Raw genomic sequence first — 17,960 nt, 5'->3', positions numbered from 1 at the left:
GAGGACACAGGAACAACCTCTAGCTACTTGGAATGGCCATCAACAACAATCAGGAAGAATTGCCCCTGAAAGGGCCCAGCGTAATCTATATGCACCCTAGACCATGGGGTTTGAGTTTCTTCCCACCTGTGTACTGGGGCCTGAGGTATTTCAGGCCGAGACTGTTGGCACACTTGGCACCCGTGCACCTGGGCCTCATTGGCTTTATCGAGTCCAGGCCACCAAAGATGGCTACACACATTTCTTTCATCCTGACTATGCCAGGATGTCCCTCATGCAGAGAGACCAAGATTCTAGACCTAAATGAGGCTGGGATCACTACCCTGCTACCCTATAACAGGCATCCCTTGAAAGTGGAAAACTCATGCTTCTTGTGCCAGAAGCTTTGGAACTCAGTATCTGGGCACTTGCCAGGCCATCCTGACAACACCCATGTCAGCACGCGTGTAAGCGTGTGATCAGTGGCAGTTTCTGCAGCCACATCCCTAACATTGAGGGGAGACTCAGGCAATTCTTGAATGGACAGGATATTAACGGCTGAAGCAGGATCAGGCTCCAATTGGTTCAAGGGCAATCTGTTCAGGCTGTTTGTAGAATTCCTTGAAAGAAATTCAGAGACGAGGTTCGGAGTAGCAGAATAAAGTTTCTTTTATTATCAAAGTTGAGTTTAGTAAAAGAAAACGGTTTGCAAAGCGTGGTGAAACTTAACCATGCACTCCCAAGAGTTGCAGGGAAAAGCCACACCTCCTACAGAAGCGTAACAGCAGTTATACCCCTCCCTATCTCCTCCTATACCTACGTCAGCTATTCCTGACGTGGCAGGTCACAAACCTATCAGACGACACAATTATTCTATCTTACCTCCTACCTTACCATATATGGGTATTCTTTTGTTCTCTACATGCGGACATTCTTTACTTAGTTCCAGGCACGTACTCAGGTTTTCTTGCACATGCTCAGTGAGCCTGTTGCTGAATAGAAAATTTTAAACTTTTCTAGAACCTTCCCATTCAATTCCCCCATTTCTTATTTGGTCACTAGTTTAATATTTTCTTTTTGAAATGCTTTCCATGTTTCCGACTCCTCAAGATTAGCCTTCTTTACTCGGGTATAATGAGTCCAACCCTTTTCTTGTGTTCGAATGGCAGTGTCTGTGGTCAATAACACCAAGAACGGTCCATCCCACTTCGGTTTGAGGGAATCATCTTTCCACGTCTTTATCCACACTTGGTCTCCGACTTCTATGGAGTGGACTTTGAAGCTTAGAGGAGGAGTTTGTATCAAATAGCCAGTTTTTCTGAAAGAATCAAAAGTCTGGGACAGTATTTGCAAGTATTGAATCAGTCCCTTATCTTTACTAGGTAGATTCCCCATTTGTATACCAGCATTTCTTAGTGGCATGCCAAATAACATCTCATAAGGTGAAATCCCAACATCCCTCCTAGGTTGTGTTCTTATTCTAAACAGGGCTATAGGCAAAGTTTTCATCCAATTCATTCCTGTTTCCAAATATAATTTCGTTAACATAGTTTTAATCTTTCCATTCATTTTCAGGTCTCTGTCTTGCTCCTGTTTTAGCTAGACCTACATATATACTAAAATTGAAATATGTTGGCATTGATGGATCATAACATTGTATCTTCTTGTCTTCTCCCTTACAAACTGAATATTGTGTGTTATTTAATTGACACATAGATTGAAATATACATCCCCTAGGTGCTGGGGTATAATATACCAAGGTTTTAATTACTGCGTTTCCTTTGGTGGCATTCATAATGCAGGCTTCACATCCTTCTGTTTTTGTTGCTCTCCTATATCGTTCTCCAGTCATAGATCTGGTTTGGACATTCGATTACTGTCGCTTTAAAGGTTCTGGATTTGGAACACAGGTCCACTGTTCTTTTGGTTCAGCTACTGGTCCCTTCACTCGTGTGTAGTGGGTCCACCCTTTTTCTTTCGTCCAGACTGCTGTTTCAGAGGTCAGCAACACTGGAATGGTCCTTCCCACTTAGGTTGCAGTTTTTCCTCCTTTCACGTTCGGATCAGGATCCACTGTCCCACCTCAAACTTGTGGACAGGAAATTTCAAAGGGGGTGTTTAGATCAGCAAGCCTTGTTTCCTGAGATAAGACAAAGCAGAAAACAGCCCCAGTATCTAATTCTTTATAAACATGTCATTAGTTTTCATATTGTGGAATTTCCTACTTGAGATGATTTAAAATCAATTTGAATGCATTGAAATAGCCTCACCATTAGATGTTATAGAGCATTTTATGTATTTGTCTACATATCATATAACCAACCATATATTAACCATAGAAAAGTATCAATTATCCCTCCCCTAGCCATTTCTTTTATCCGTATTTACAAACACATTGCTTAGTAAAGAGCCAACAAAGGAGCTCTCACCAACTCTGCTTGAGTTTGTTTGCATACAAATCTTTATTCAAAACATCATAGCTCATTTATAATCCCAAAATTTTCTCAACTCCTTCGTTTTAAACAAGGGTTGAATTACCATTCCTTCAGGTCTCCTAGATATTATGTTTTTATCAGTGTGTCCTGCACACAGACATAAAAACATAAAAATAAAACTACAGTATAGGTATATTCAAGTTCTTCTCATATTTCATTACTATAAGAATGGGTATTAAATTTCACATCCACCCCACCTTCCTCCCAAAGCAGAATTCCAAGCGGAGAAAAAAAGTTAAAATGAGCAGCCCCCCCCTTTTCTTTCTGTCTCTCACTCTTAAAGCAACACAGCCAGCTGAAAACGAAGGGGGAGGAATAGCTTTCTCTCCTTCACATGAATTTGCCATAAATTCTCTCACATTCTCCATGGAACTCTTCTCATGCAAACACTTGCTAAAACAATAAAACCTGCAGTTTAAATGGGGGAGAAACTCACTCACACACACACACACACAGAGAGAGAGAGAGAGAGACAGGATCAGCATATCCATACATTCACTTCCATTCAAACTGCTTGTATAAACACTTTCATATAGGGATATTTCATTTCATACTTTCTCTTGACAAATCAATAACTATTATTATTATTTCAAGGAGCTGTTCAAAAGCCAATGAGCTCCTTTCCCTCCCCTAGTAAAAACTATCCTCTTCTTCCCACACTGAGTAAACTTGCTGTTCTCTCGCGCGTTTAGGGCAATTTTTTTTTTTTTAAAAGTGGCCCTTCATTCCACATCCAAAGCACGTTGTCTCCTTATTCTGGTATCCACCTTGAAATCCTCCAAATCCCCTTCCTCTACTCCCATTAACATACTGGTTCCTTTCATCCCCCCTATATCTTGTCTCAAAGGGACTTCTTATCCCCAAACTCTCTTCTAGGAGGTTTTTCCTGCTTCATTACTTGCTGTTCTCTTGCTACCATCATCTGTCACCCAAATTAGCGCATAATCTAATTCATTATCTAAACTCTTACATTTCTTTTTCTTCACATAGTTATATAAATTGTGACACTGAAAATAATCTGTGGAGCCATTCCTTGGCCACTCCACATTATCGTCCTCCCACCAAACAAAACAACATAAATTGACCATATCTTCTTTATTCAACCCCAACCTCAAAATCTCCCGGTTATAGGGCGGGGATCCCCATCCAGCCAATATTTTGCCCAAAGGGCCATTCGGGTCGATTTTAAGTTTGGGGTTTTTACGGATCCTTTTAACACACTTTTTCCCCGGATTGGTCGACCCTGTATTGCCCCCCATTTCTTTTATGGGTGCTCAGCCTATCTTGAGTATGTGTGCCTATGTCCCTCCCAGCAACTCCTTCTCAATTCCACACGTCACCGTCTCCGGATATTCAATAATATCCCCTTCACTCACTCCGTCCTGCAGACCTCCCCGAGGTCCCTCAAAAGGACTTCCACCCGGCCCCGTTGCCAGTTCTCACATCCACACACTCTATCCCGACCGCCCTGGACTCTTGTGTTCTGGTGTTTTCAAACCAGTACTCACCAGGGTCTGCGCGCAGATGTTACCCGGTCTGTCTTCAGGCTGTTCCGCACTTTATTCACCCTTCTCCTAATACTCGTCTTTATTAAAATTTTACGGGTTTTCCAAGAGCTCCGCAGTCCTCTGGGTGGTTCCCCTCCTTTCAAAAGGAAAGGGGTGCACCTAAGGAGGACCCCTCAGAGTCCCAGCGCAGATTGGATCCCGGTCGAGCCCCCAATTTGTTTGTAGAATTCCTTGAAAGAAATTCAGAGACGAGGTTCGGAGTAGCAGAATAAAGTTTCTTTTATTATCAAAGTTGAGTTTAGTAAAAGAAAACGGTTTGCAAAGCGTGGTGAAACTTAACCATGCACTCCCAAGAGTTGCAGGGAAAAGCCACACCTCCTACAGAAGCGTAACAGCAGTTATACCCCTCCCTATCTCCTCCTATACCTACGTCAGCTATTCCTGACGTGGCAGGTCACAAACCTATCAGACGACACAATTATTCTATCTTACCTCCTACCTTACCATATATGGGTATTCTTTTGTTCTCTACATGCGGACATTCTTTACTTAGTTCCAGGCACGTACTCAGGTTTTCTTGCACATGCTCAGTGAGCCTGTTGCTGAATAGAAAATTTTAAACTTTTCTAGAACCTTCCCATTCAAGGCCATCGGCATGACCCATTTCTTTTCCTGGTTTGTGAACCAAGGAAAATGGACCATCTCAGCATACGAGGAGAAATGATATGTGGGGTCTCTTTGTTAGAGGTAAACAACCCCAGCAGAGGCTTATGGTCAGTATAGACCATGAAATGGCGGCCATATAAGAAATCATGAAATTTCTTAATGCCAGCCACTATAGCCAATGCTTCTCTGTCAATTTGAGCATAATTACACTTTGCAGAAGACAGAGTCCTTGAATAATAGGCCTCAGGGACCTGTGTCCCATCAGCCTTCAGATGGCTAAGTACAGCTCCCACCCCATAAGGAGATGCATCGCAGGCGATACAAACAGGCAGTTGCTCATTGAAATGTGCTAAAAGAGCATTAGACGTGAGCAAGGCCTTAACCTCATTGAAACTCTTGTCATGGACTTTAGTCCACTGCCAAGGAGCCTGCTTGTCCAAGAGCCTGTGTAAAGGCTTTGCCACAGCAGCCTTATGTGGGAGAAAGGCATGATAAAAATTTAATAGCCCCCAAAAGGCTTGTAGCTCACTCTTAGATTTAGGGCTTGGGGCCTGCTGAATAGCTTGCAATTTAGTTTCAGCAGGGTGAATGCCTTGAGCATCTATCCTGAATCCTAAGAAGTCAGTAGAAGTGACTCCTATCTTTCAATTATCCTTCTTTAGTTTAAGGCCTGCTTTTCAAAAACGAAGCAGACAGCCCTTAATCTCTCTGCTAAGTTTTGAGATGACTCTCCAGCAATGAGGACATCATCAAAATAGGGACAGACTCCAGGAATACCCCAAAGTCTGCTCTCCATGACACTTTGGAATATGCCAGGGGCTACATTTACCCCAAATTGCAGTCTCTTGACCTTGAAGTTCCCTCTGTGAGTTACAATAGTCTGTGCCTCAGCAGCTGCTCATCAACAGGTAGCTGTTGATAGGCCTGTGCCAGGTCAAGCTTCGCAAAAATGTGCTCCCCTTTGAGGAAGACCAGGATGTGACTTACTACAGGTACTGGATAAGCGTGCTGCTGCAGTGCCTTTTTCAGTGTACACTTGTAGTCTGCACATATACATATGTCCCCATAGCCTTTAGAGGCGTTATTATGGGGGTTTCTCATGGACTTGAGTCTACAGGTTCTAAAATGCCCTGCTGGAGCAATTTGTCCAGCTCAGCATCAATCTTGCCTTTGAGGGCGAAAGGTACCCTCCTAGGCTTAAACCTGATGGGCATGATGGTTGGGTCTAACCGTAGCGAAACTGGAGGCCCCTTATAGGATCTAAGCTCTGAACTAAACACATCTGAAAACTCCTTGCAGACTTCTGCCAGGCTCAACGTTTGCAAATGGTGCAGCCCAGTGACCTGGATTCCCAGAGCCTCGAACCAATCGAGTCCAATAAAACTCGTGTGTTCACCCCCAACAACCACACATCTAGGGGACCTTCAAAATCCTTGTGCTGTACCTTAAGGGTGGCCTCCCCCTTAACACATACCATAGAATTCTGAAAATATGTGAGTATTATATTGTATGGCCTGAGTTTGGCTCGAAAACCATTGCTGTTGCAAATCCTTTTGAATGTGTTAATGGAAATAATGGAGAGAGCAGACCCAGTGTCCAACTCCATGGATAAAGGAACCCCTTGCAACCCTACTTTAATGGACAGATTCTTCTTTAGGGGTTTATGTGTGCCTGTCCTCAAAATACTCCTGCGCGATCTGCAGAAACCCACCCTATGTTGGCTGGGGATCCTGGTACCTTTCAGACGCAATTCTTCACGAGGTTGGACCTTCTGGCGACCCAAACAGACAAATGCAATGTGGCCTTGCCTGCCACACACTCTGCAAATGGCAGAGCGGAACCTTTAGTCAGCTCACTTGTGGCGTCCTCCACACCAGAAGCATTGAAGAGCTGCTGGGGCCTTGTCTGGACATTCCTTCTGCCTCCTTTTAGCTGTCTGGTAAAGCCTATCCACCTCTTCTTCAGGATCTGCTTCCGAACCTTCTCGAGCATCCTCTTTATGGACGGTGGCTGCCTCTGGAGGGCTCCTGGTGGGCCACAAAGTCTTTATTGCCCCGCATGCTGCTTCCTCAGCTGTCACCTCTCGTAAAGCATCTTGGAAAGAGACATCTTCTTTTGTGAAAATCTTCTGCTGCAAATCTCTGTTCCTTAAACCGCATACAAAGCAATCTTGCAGCCTCTCTTCCAGATCCTTGAACTCACACAGTCTGGCTGCTCACCTTAAGGCCGCAATAAAATCCTTAGCAGATTCACTTGCCCTCTGGTCCCTTTGCTCAAACGTGTGCCTCCAAGCAATAACAGACAACTTGGGCTGGAAATGTTCCTTCAGCAGTTTCTTCAAATCAGTATACATTACTGACTCCAGAGGTGCAGGGGCCACCAGGTTCTCTGCAATTTCAAAAGCTTCATGTCACAGAACACAACAGGGTTGCAGCCTTCAAGCCATCTTCTCTAATCTGGTTTACCCTGAAGTAATTCTCCACCCTTGCAACATAGGATTCCCATCTCTCTGGGTGTGAGACATCAAATTCGGATAAATGACCAATCTTCGCCATCCTGTAGTTTAAAACCTTCACCACTCACTCCTCTGCAACTTCTATTGGGGAAAGGGTCTTTCAGCCGAGCTCACCCTCCAGCAACGTTATATTGGCAGGCTGGGACGCTGATTCCAACGCCGTCTTCCCCTCTTCAGGACTTCTTGGGTAAGTCTTTAAAGCTTTCTTTTCTTCAGCTTGTAAAGCATCCCACCTTCATTGCCAGTGTTAAGTCCTTTGATCGTGGGTGAATGAGGAAGACTCATTGTGTAGTTAACAGCTCTTTATTCGTTTAACAACAACATCCCAACAACACAAACGGCATGCAGGCCTCTCTTTATCTGCCCAGAGACCCAGACACAATGGCAACAAGTAGCAGAGCATTTGTGCACCCTGCGCATGCACGCAAGGCTGGCACCACTCAGTCTGGTCCCGGACAGCTTTTGGAATGCCCAGGACCAATGCAACGTCCCGAGCCTGCTTTTGCAGCTCAGGACACAACAGTTGCTACCAAGGCAACATCAGATAAAAGGAACTTGAACATCAGATAAAAGGAACTTGAGTCCTGGCCAAGAAAATAACTTAAAAAGCAACTCAGAAAAGTCCCTTCCTAGCTGACAGAAATATAAAGAGAGGAAGAGGAAAGCATACATTACAAGTTTCTGTTATTACAAGTATTTCAATAAAAGCATCCCAAGCTATATAATATTGGTCTCTTAGTCTGATTTATTTTCTTGGATTGAAACATTATCTCTTTCTTTCTCATCCTGATTCATATATATAAAGAAGCATGCAACACATTAATCATTTCCCCCTATTTTCTCTTTTTTCCCATTTCTTTTTCTTTTCTCTTCTCTTCTTTTTGTTGCTTTTCCTCTTCGCTGCATTCCCAGTAACAATTACAACCTGAAAAAAATGGCCCATTAGTAATAATTCAAATATAGCTACTCCTGCCCCAAAAATCTAATTGCTACCCTGGAGAAATTGGGCCAGTATCCCACAGGAATCCCTTGTCAGCAATAATTCTTTTCACAAAAATGAGTATCCCTATGCTGTAATTAGATTTTTAAAAGATAAAGTTCTCTTTACTTGAACTTAACCTGTTTTGAATTCTTAAGATCAATTGCTCTAGATTGGGGATAGGTGTGGATGGGGGGGGCAAATTAAATCTGAAAGTGTTGTGGGACAAAAATAAATCATAAACACTGCTCATTCTTGTTGCTTAGGTGGCCTGTATGTTCCCTTCTAATTATTGTACAGTGTCTGACCTATTATGTCCAAAAGATCATTGTATTAATTTTCTTACAAAATGAATGGATGCAACAGATGGAAACAATTACTGTATTTTCTGGTGTATAAGATGACCTGGCGTATAAGACGAACCCCAACTTTGGCGCCAAGTCGCATGCCTAGAAAGTCGTCTTATATGCCGGAAACTACCGTTATTTCCAGCATATAAGATGACTTGGTGTATAAGATGACCCCCGACTTTGGCGCCAATTTCAACACTTTCGAAAGTCGTCTTATACACCGGAAAGTATGGTAGATGGGTGCTCAAAGATAGATGGAATTATTGTATAAAGAATTAAAATTATGGCTTTGGAGGATATGCTCTTCTTGCTTCCTATTATAACAGGGAAAAGTTTCAATTATGAGATTCAGAATAGCAGAGCAGTAACTAGAAAAACCAAACCTAGCCATTTGCATTTCCTTGACAAGCAGCTACTGAACGTCAGGATATCTTTTTCACATAATGTTGGTACATTTGTTTTAGCATTGGATAAAACACAGTTAGGAAACTTTACAAGCCAAGCTTTGAGCAGCATGCCAAAACTTACTACAAGTGAGGCATATTATGGCTTTGAGCCATCTGGAAATCCAGCCTGTGTTTACAACAAATTTGAAACAAATTATAGAATTGGATTATGAGGAGGAATGAGTATGAATGTACTTATGGAAAAGTGATTGTTTCTTGGATAAACTGTTTTCTACTATCTACTATCCATCAGAAAAAAAGGGAGGGAGAAGACAGATATATAGCAGCCTTCACCATATTTACAATGATCCAAACAAGTTGACTGATCCTCAGAGCTGAATCACTGTGGAGGAAAGAGAAGACAAATGTGTCAGTCCAAATGCAGAGGAGAGCAAAATTAATTAATCACTTTGCTGCCAGCACTATCTCCGTGGCAACCTGTGGATACTGCTTGATGGAGATCTAGGACGCATTCTTTGACCTTTGAATAGCGCCTATGCATTCTTCCATCTGCATGCTTCATTTGTGATGGCAGTTATTGGAGACACAATTTTCTATGTAATTTATGCAGACTGATACATGCAAAAAGTTTCTAGGTATTTAAGCCCTATCACATGTAAAGAAAAGAACATCAGCTTCTTGGCCACACTTTGACTTACCAGTATTTACATATTCCTATTCTGTGCAGATGTAAGAATATTTCCATTCACATGACTAAATATTACTTCAACAAACTAAACTACATAAATTAGCCGTTAGGCCCATAAAAACATTTCAATAACATATACCAAACACTTTAGGTGCATATTATGATTATTATAAGCAGTAAAACAAATATATTCTTTTGAGTCCCATGATGGAGCTTACTGTCACAATCATTTCCTTTCATGTATTCCTTGCACCCAAATTTATGTGAACTATGTTTTTTTCTTCTGATTCCCCTCTCTTTTTCTTCATTGGCTTGGCTCACACAATATCCCATCCCATAATGCTGAGGCTTAGCTCAGCATGTGAACTACAGCTATTTTAATCCATTGACCAAGTTTTTGGACCTTAATATTTTTCATGAATTAAGCTTATTGTGGAATATTGAATAAACCATAGTTATGCTATTACAAGGAGTGATATACAAACCCAATTGCTATGTCATATTCTTCCATATACCATGCATATCACTAAATCTGGATAATTGGACAACTTAATTTATTTCTGTAGTAAATATTATGTAAATTGTTTCATAAAATCAATGAAACATAGAAAAATTATGGAGTCATTAGAAAAGAAATGGATTTCCTCAATTTGAATTAAACAGGTAGTCCTAATCCAACATACAGGCATGTAGTTATAATTCTTATTTTTCCCCTTTGTTTATCTTTGTTTTGTTTATACTGGGAAATTACAAAGAGCTATTTGAAATTCAGTAGAGAATTCATTGAAAGCATCACTAAAAGAACAGCTCCTATCCAAGCAATTTTCTATTGTTTGGACTTTCAAATCCTAAAATACTCCGCAAAAGGATCCTAGGTAGGAATTCTGGGAGATGAAATGAAGGGTGACCAGATTGGGAACTTGCTACATAACAATAAATCAGATATTATATGCAGACACAGGAATGTGCCTTTTTGACTCTTCCACACCTAAGATTCTTTGTTCTTTGTTCTAGACCTGGTAAGTGCCTCTGAGTTCTATGTTACTTTTTGTTGAAATTGCCAGGGAATCAGTGCCATTTGTAAATATGGAATGTGGAATGTGGAAGAACACATAATTTGGTATATATGCCTATTCTTGAAGTTCAAAATGTTAAGGACACATTACTTCAACAATTTTTTCAGCAGTACTGTCAAGGCTGTAAGGGATTGGACTGAGTATGAAGTGTGAACTCCCTGACTCTTTCTATTCATTTGCAATCAAGAACTATACCAAGTTGATTGCTTCTCTGCACATGGATTGAAGTTGTCTTAATCTGACCCAGACCATTCGTCCATTTCAACTAGTATCTTCTACAGGATAGACTGGCTTACATTTTTGCAGTTCAGTTTGGAAACAAAGATTCAACCTCTGTCCTTATGCATATAAATCAGAGTTTTAACTATTAAGTCATGTCCCTGTCTGATAGAATAAACAGAAATAACATTTAACATTTACAAGTAATCCTTGACTAACAACATTCATTTGGTGGCCGTTTAAAAATAAAATAGCACTGATAAAAACTGACTTACAACTGGTCCTCTCACTTATGACTGTCACAGCATCCCCCATTCATGTAATTAAAATTTAAGTGCTTGGCAACCTGCATATATTTACAATGTTTGCAGAGTCCTGGAGTCATGTGATTGCCTTTTGCAATTTCCTAGTTGACTTCCAACAAACAAAGTTAATGGGGGAAACCAATTTTTCTTAACAAATATATAATTCATTTAACAAATACAGTGATTTGCTTAACAATCATAGTAAACAAAGTCTTAAAGTGTGACTCACTTTAACAATTGCCTTGCTTAGCAATTGAAATTCTTTCTCAGTTGGATAGTAGCTCAAGAACTATCTGTATATAAAATACTGCTGCAAAGAACATTATGCTGTATTTTTTTCCTATCAGTGACCATTTAACTTGATGGAAGAAAAATTGTGTTAAAAATTTGAAATTAATTTCAAGGAAGAAGAGGATTTTAATGAAATTCACATAAGTGAAGTGTACTGAATATGCACTTCTGTAGTTATGAGATGGCCAAGATGGATATCTGTACAATCATTCGTCCCGAACCTGCAAAGATAAAATGAGGAAAACTAAGGCTCAAAATGAACTAAGGCTTGCAACAAAAGTCAAAAATAACAACAAAAATAAGCTTCTTTCAATATGTAAAAAACAAGAAAAAAGTTAAGGAAATGATTGGTCCATTAGTGGGAGAAAATGGCAAGAAAGTTACAAGCAACGGGGAGAAAGCAGAAATACTTAACTCATTTGTTGCATCCATCTTTACACAAAGGGAAGAAACAATCCAACCAATCAAAAACAGTACCATAAAAAACAGATTAGAAACATAAGTTAAAATATGCAAGAAAATGGTGAGCACCTATCCACTGTAGATGAGTTCAAATCATAGGACCAGATGGATTACACCCCAAGGTTCTGAAGGAACTGGCAGATGTGATCTCAGAACCATTGAACTATATTTTTCAAAGATCCTGGATCACTGGAGAACTACCAGAGGACTGGAAAAGAGCTGATGTAGTTCCCATCTTCAACAAAGGAAAAAAAATGGATCCAGGAAACTACAGACCTATCAGCCTGACCTCAATACCTGGGAAGATTCTGGAAAAGATAATCAAACAACAAATCAGCAAACACCTAGAGGCAAACAAAGTCATAACCAAAGCCAACATGGGTTTGTCAAAATCAGATCATGCCAGCAAATCTTATTGCATTCTTTGAGAGGGATGCAAAATTAGTGGACCAGAGGAATGCTGTGGATATAATTTACTTGGACTTCACTAAGGCATTTGATAAAGTAGACCACAACCTACTACTTAATAAGATAGAAAAATGTGTGTTAGACAACATCACTGTCAGATGGATTCATAGCTGGCTGACCAGCCATACTCAGCATATGGTCCTCAATAGAACTGCATCTACATGGAGGGAAGTGTGCAGTGGGGTGCCCCAGGGCTCTGTTCTGGGCCCAAAGCTCTTCAACATCTTCATCAATGATTTGGATGAGGGGATAGAGGGGAAGCTCATCAAATTTGCAGACGACACCAAGCTGGCAGGAATAGTGAATACTCCAGAAGATAGGCTTAAGATACAGAAAGATCTTGACAGACTTGAACATAGGGCACTATTTAACAAAATAAAATTCAATGGTGAAAAATGTAAGGTTCTACAATAAAAACCAAATGCACAGGTATAGTATAGATCCGTGGTGGCAAACTCATGGCACATGTGCCACAGGTGGTACACCATCGCCCCAGTCCTAGGCCTTCAGTCCTATCCATGAGCAACCTGCATCAATACCCGTACAGGGTAAGGTTGCCACACCTGCCCCTGCCTCTCCCAAGCATTTTTTTTTTACTGACCTGCCTTTCAGCTGCATTCCATTTCTTCGCTTCTCAGCCTTCGCCACATGTTTGTGGGACTATCGGTAAAAAAAAAAGTTCCATCAGACTTTTTAACTTCTCGTGAGATCTCAAGAAGTTTGAAAGTCTGATGGAACTTTTTTTTTAACCAATAGTCACACAAACACGTGATGAAGGCTGAGAAGTGAATGGAGAAACAGAATGCAGCTGAAAAGAAGGTTAGTTAAAAAAAACGCTTGGGGGAGGTAAGGGCATCTGAACAGGGGCAGGCACGGCAACCTTACCCTACATGGTGTGGGAGGGTGGGGCACATGCCCTTCTCATGCCAGGCCAGTCCCTGCAGCCCTGAGGTGGCCATGCTGGCAGCGATAGGCAGGGCATTGAGGTGGGAGCTGGCAGGCTGACCAAAGCAGCAGGTGGAACGCGGAAGCTTGGGCAGAGAGGGTGTTGAAGTGGGCAGTTGGGCCATCGGCAAGAGAAACGCATTTGAGCGGAAAGTGGCCTCAGAACAAGTGGGGCAGAGGAGAGAACTTCACAGCTCTGCCTACAGAGCCACCAAAGCTGTAGCTCAGGGGTCCTCAAATTACGGTCTTATTATCTGGCTTGCTTTAACCTCCCGGGCAAGCCATCCAATCACAAAGAGAGGGTGGATGGATGGTGGCGAGAGCCCCAGCCAATGGTGGGATGGTGAGTTGATGGGAGAAGATTTTTTTCCCAGTTTCTCCCTTGTACGCCCAAGGGCATGCTCATGCTTTGGCCATGCCCCTTTCTCTCCTCCTCTCGCCTATTCACGTTTTTACCTCAGGACTGGGCTGAGAGGTTTAGGTCTCACTTGCAGCCTCGGCCTCGCTTAGGGAAGCCAAGCTTTGTGATGATGATGCCACTGCTGCTACTGCTTCTGAGGCGGGCCCCTCGCTAGGCGCAACGGAATGTGAGCACCAGCCTCTGCCACTGCTGCCATTGCTGCCTTGCTGGCCAAAAGGAAACTGATGCCGCTGGCCCTCAACCTCACTCCCACCATTGCCAAAGGACCCAACCCCACCAGCAGTTGGAGTGGGGCTACTGGAGTGGGGTGCCGGTTATAGGTCTGAGGGGAGCAGGAGAAGGGCAAGGTATTTGTGAGGGGCGGCTGGGGTGAGTGAGAAAAAAGGAGTAGAATTTGCTCCTGGAAGATTATTTTGGGGTTGTGAGGGGTTGTGTGGAGCTGAGGCGATGAAAAGTTGGGGGAGCCAGTGGGAGGGAGGATGCAGTCGGCCTTTGGAAGGGCGTCCTGATCCATGAATGGAGAGGTACCGCATCCAGGTGAAGCCCCAAGAGGTAGGCAAAGCTGGAGATGGTGGAGCAGCTCGGAGGAACCGGGAATGCCAGTGCTGGTGGTTGAGATAAACTTCATTGGCCTTTAGGATCTAGCAAATGGTGGAGGAGGGATGGAGGCATTGGAATGTGCCCCATGGGAAAGAGGAATGAGATCCTGCCAGGCAGGTTCTTGTGCCCTGAGATGGTCCAGAATGTCAATCAAGGAGAATATTTCTGGCTCAGAGTTAAAATGCGGAGGGGATATCTCTGAGGATGGTGGTTTTCTTGCAGACATTTCAGGACCCAAAGTGGGATAATTAGTGAAATAATGATGTTACCTAGTTTGGGTCATGAGACATCTATAAGAAAGCCACAAAGCTCAGAGAAGATCAAGGAACCCAAACCACCCTCCTCTTCTTCTCCTCCACTCCACAAACCCCATTTTCTTCTGGCACTGCTGATGTTACCTAGTTTGGTTCATGAGACATCTGCAAGAAATGCTGAATGGAAATGGTACCCCTGCCCTGCCCCCTGCCTCGCCTTGCCTCACCCCATAGGACAAGCCTCCTGCCCACCATCCCACCCACCAGAGACCCCCTGGATCTCTCCAACCATGCCCAGCCCCACAGGCATCCCTCCCCATGAGCAATATTGAGGTGGCCATGCCCATCCTGGCCACGCCCACCCAGTCTTCAATGACTACTGCAGCCATGCCCACCCAGTGGGTCACGCCCACCCAGCATCCAATGATAAATAAGTGGGGTTTGAGTTGCAATTTGGGCACTCAGTCTCTAAAAGGTTCGCCATCACTGGTATAGATGGTACCTTGCTCAATAGTAGTAAGTGTGAGAGAGATCTTAGAGTCCTAATGGACAATCACTTAAATATGAGCCAGCAGTGTGCTCTAGCTGCCAAAAAATCTGCAGTGCTAGGCTGCATTAACACAGGGATAGAATCAAGATCGGGTTTTGCGCCATAGCGCATGGCTGTGGTATTGTAGAGCTCTGTGCCTCATGGTTGATTTCGCCCTACCAGGAGACCCTAAATGAGTCTGAAGTCATCCTGGAGAGGTGACGAAGAAAAAGAGGTGCCCCAATGATCATGGAATGATGGTGGTCATTCTGTTTGATCGAGGGAAAGCCCTCTAACCTGACATGAGAAAGGCTAGCTGCACACCAGCGTCTAGCCCAAGCTACTTGCAGCCAAAGTCCAAGAGCACAAACCAGAACAATGGTGAACAGCATGCTTGGAACTGATGAGAGTATCAAACTTCTCTCCTCTACTCTATAACTAAGTCCTTGGGAAAGATCCCCAAAGTTAGAAAACCTCTGAAAGTGAAGAGATGAGACTATATCCCCACTCTCTCTTAGATGGAAGCAGCAAATTAACCTTTAAGAGGGAAAGAAATATACTGAAATCAAAGTTAAAATATTACAGTCCGGATAAAACTAAAAATTTTAAAAAAACTGCTAAGATTATACTTTAAAGGTTTTTGATGAAACTATAAAAATAATAAATATTTTTGTCTGAAAAAGCTGGAAAATAAACAACTACTGACACCTAGTGGAGAACTAGAACTAGAACATAGTTCATACATTCTCTGATTATTGTATAAACTCAAGAATTGTTTACAGAAAAAGAAAAACTTTGACTCTGGGCTAATCTTTTAGGGGGAATTTACAGGAAAGACTCATTGTGGCTAAATATACTGAATTGCAATTTTGACTGGTTGACAACTGGCCCCTGAATAAAAGAACTATTATAAAATACTGATTTTACTGATGCCTTGACAATTGGAAATACAGTGGATTATAAAAACCATATATAAAGATAAGAACTATACAAAATTGGGCTGTTTGGATTCTGAGTTTGGCTGGTTTGATAATGCTAATTATAGAGACTATGGCACTGATGAAGGACTATTTGAAAGGAGGAGACAACATTGATATTGCATACTTATCAAAAAAATGACAGAAATCCACATTTAATACTTACTCCTGAAGGACCTAGCCTGAAATATCAAAGACCTCCAGAAGCAACATTTCAAGACAAGACAAATACTTTCCAGGAGGAAATGTATGTAAAGTTATGACAGATACAAATGACAATAACTTCAAACCACGAGGAGATCAAAAACAAATTTGACAATATAAATGAGCATATCTCTAATCTAAACCCACAATCAAAAAATACTTAGAAAATGATGGTAAAAAATGAATAAACAAATCAGATAACAGAATATAAACTAGAAGAAAATGACTTAATCAGTGAAGCTACAAATGAAGAGAATTATAATTTAACACAAACAGGAAAAAACCTACAAGACATTAACATAACAATAAAAATGGAAAAGATTCTTTATTCATCAGAACGTCAAAATAAACCTAAGGATAAGAAATGGACTATAGAACTGCCAGCTGAACCATTAGGGTTTGGGAGACAAAAAGCATATATTCTACACATCCCTTCCTCTCCACTCCCAACAATACAAAACACAAGAACTTCCTGGCAAGGGGAATATATCAACTTGGAAAGCTACTTGGCAAAAGAAGAAGGTCAGAGACAGATTTAAAAGATTTGATTTGCCCTACTAGATGGAGTATTACATGAGCAAACACTTGTTTGAATACGGTTTAAAGCACAGATAACTGGATATAAAGGGGCCTTACAATAAGAGAGATAAGAGATATAAGTAATATAGTATTTTTCATAATATATAAAATGTAAAAATATTGGGATTGTTCTGACCCATATAGCTCTATGGCCCATATAGCTCTATGGCCCAGCTCTACATTGGAGTGTCTGGCAGTTATTGGGTTAAATGCTAGGTATGTGGATGGGTCAGTGGGAGGAGTTCCAAAGGTCTTTGGGAGACTTCCTGGACAAAAGCCACATGGGAATCCTTTTTGTCGGTAACAAGCATGGGCCATGGAGGTCATACAATAGCCTCAGTCATTATAAAGATGGTATAAAGAGCAATATCTTCTTACCTAAAGGAAGGATCTAAGAGATGAACAAACATGTATTTCCAGCAGCACCAATCTCAACGTGAACGCAAGTAATCTTTCTCATTAAAATATATTTTGTTTATTATAAGATCGTTTCTTTTGAGTTAACTATCTGACAGGATTTAAAAGAGATCATTTTAAGTTTGTGTCAGAATAGTAAGAAGATATACTCATAATTTGTGCCATCTTTTGAAAGCAAATAGTAAATTGGCAAAGATTAATTCTTCTCTCAAAGCTGCAACAGTTTGAAGAAAGAGAATCAAATTGGTTAGCCCTTTCTCTACATTAACCTTCAAGGAAGTAAAGATTCTCTTGATGCCTTTAAAAGCCTGCAAAGCAAAGCCAGCGTGTTTGTGTAAAAGACAGCTTTCAAGGAGTGATTCAGAAGTTTTGTTATGCTAATTCGCTTGCTAGCTAACCTTCAAAGTGAAAAGTGCCTTGTATCTGATTCAAAATTACTTTGGACCTGTTCTCAAATTAATGTTTATAGCGGGGAGAAAGAAAAACAAAAATCTACACTTTTGTTCCTTGCATGAAAAGTTTGAATTTTAACACCAAAAGGAGCTTGGGCTTTTCCCCCTCCCCTCTTTGCCAGTGAATCACACAGCCTGAAACAAAGAACTGTTTAATGACTGCCTCTAAAGTTC

At 41.6% G+C, this 17,960-nt stretch overlaps 1 long non-coding RNA gene across 1 annotated transcript; it reads right to left on the bottom strand.

Moving 5' to 3' along the window:
* Positions 1-7,415: 7,415 nt before the first annotated feature.
* Positions 7,416-11,738, bottom strand: LOC120305066. Its single transcript, XR_005555903.1, has 3 exons — positions 11,417-11,738; positions 9,233-9,281; positions 7,416-8,088 (listed from the first exon to the last, which is right to left on the bottom strand). It is a non-coding gene; the product is annotated as an uncharacterized LOC120305066 (long non-coding RNA).
* Positions 11,739-17,960: the final 6,222 nt, after the last annotated feature.

The sequence above is a fragment of the Crotalus tigris genome, unplaced genomic scaffold, assembly GCF_016545835.1.
Source record: "Crotalus tigris isolate CLP2741 ecotype Arizona unplaced genomic scaffold, ASM1654583v1 scf7180000017666.379230911805:20528666, whole genome shotgun sequence".
Lineage (NCBI taxonomy): Eukaryota > Metazoa > Chordata > Lepidosauria > Squamata > Viperidae > Crotalus > Crotalus tigris.
This window is presented reverse-complemented; position numbering and strand designations above follow the sequence as displayed.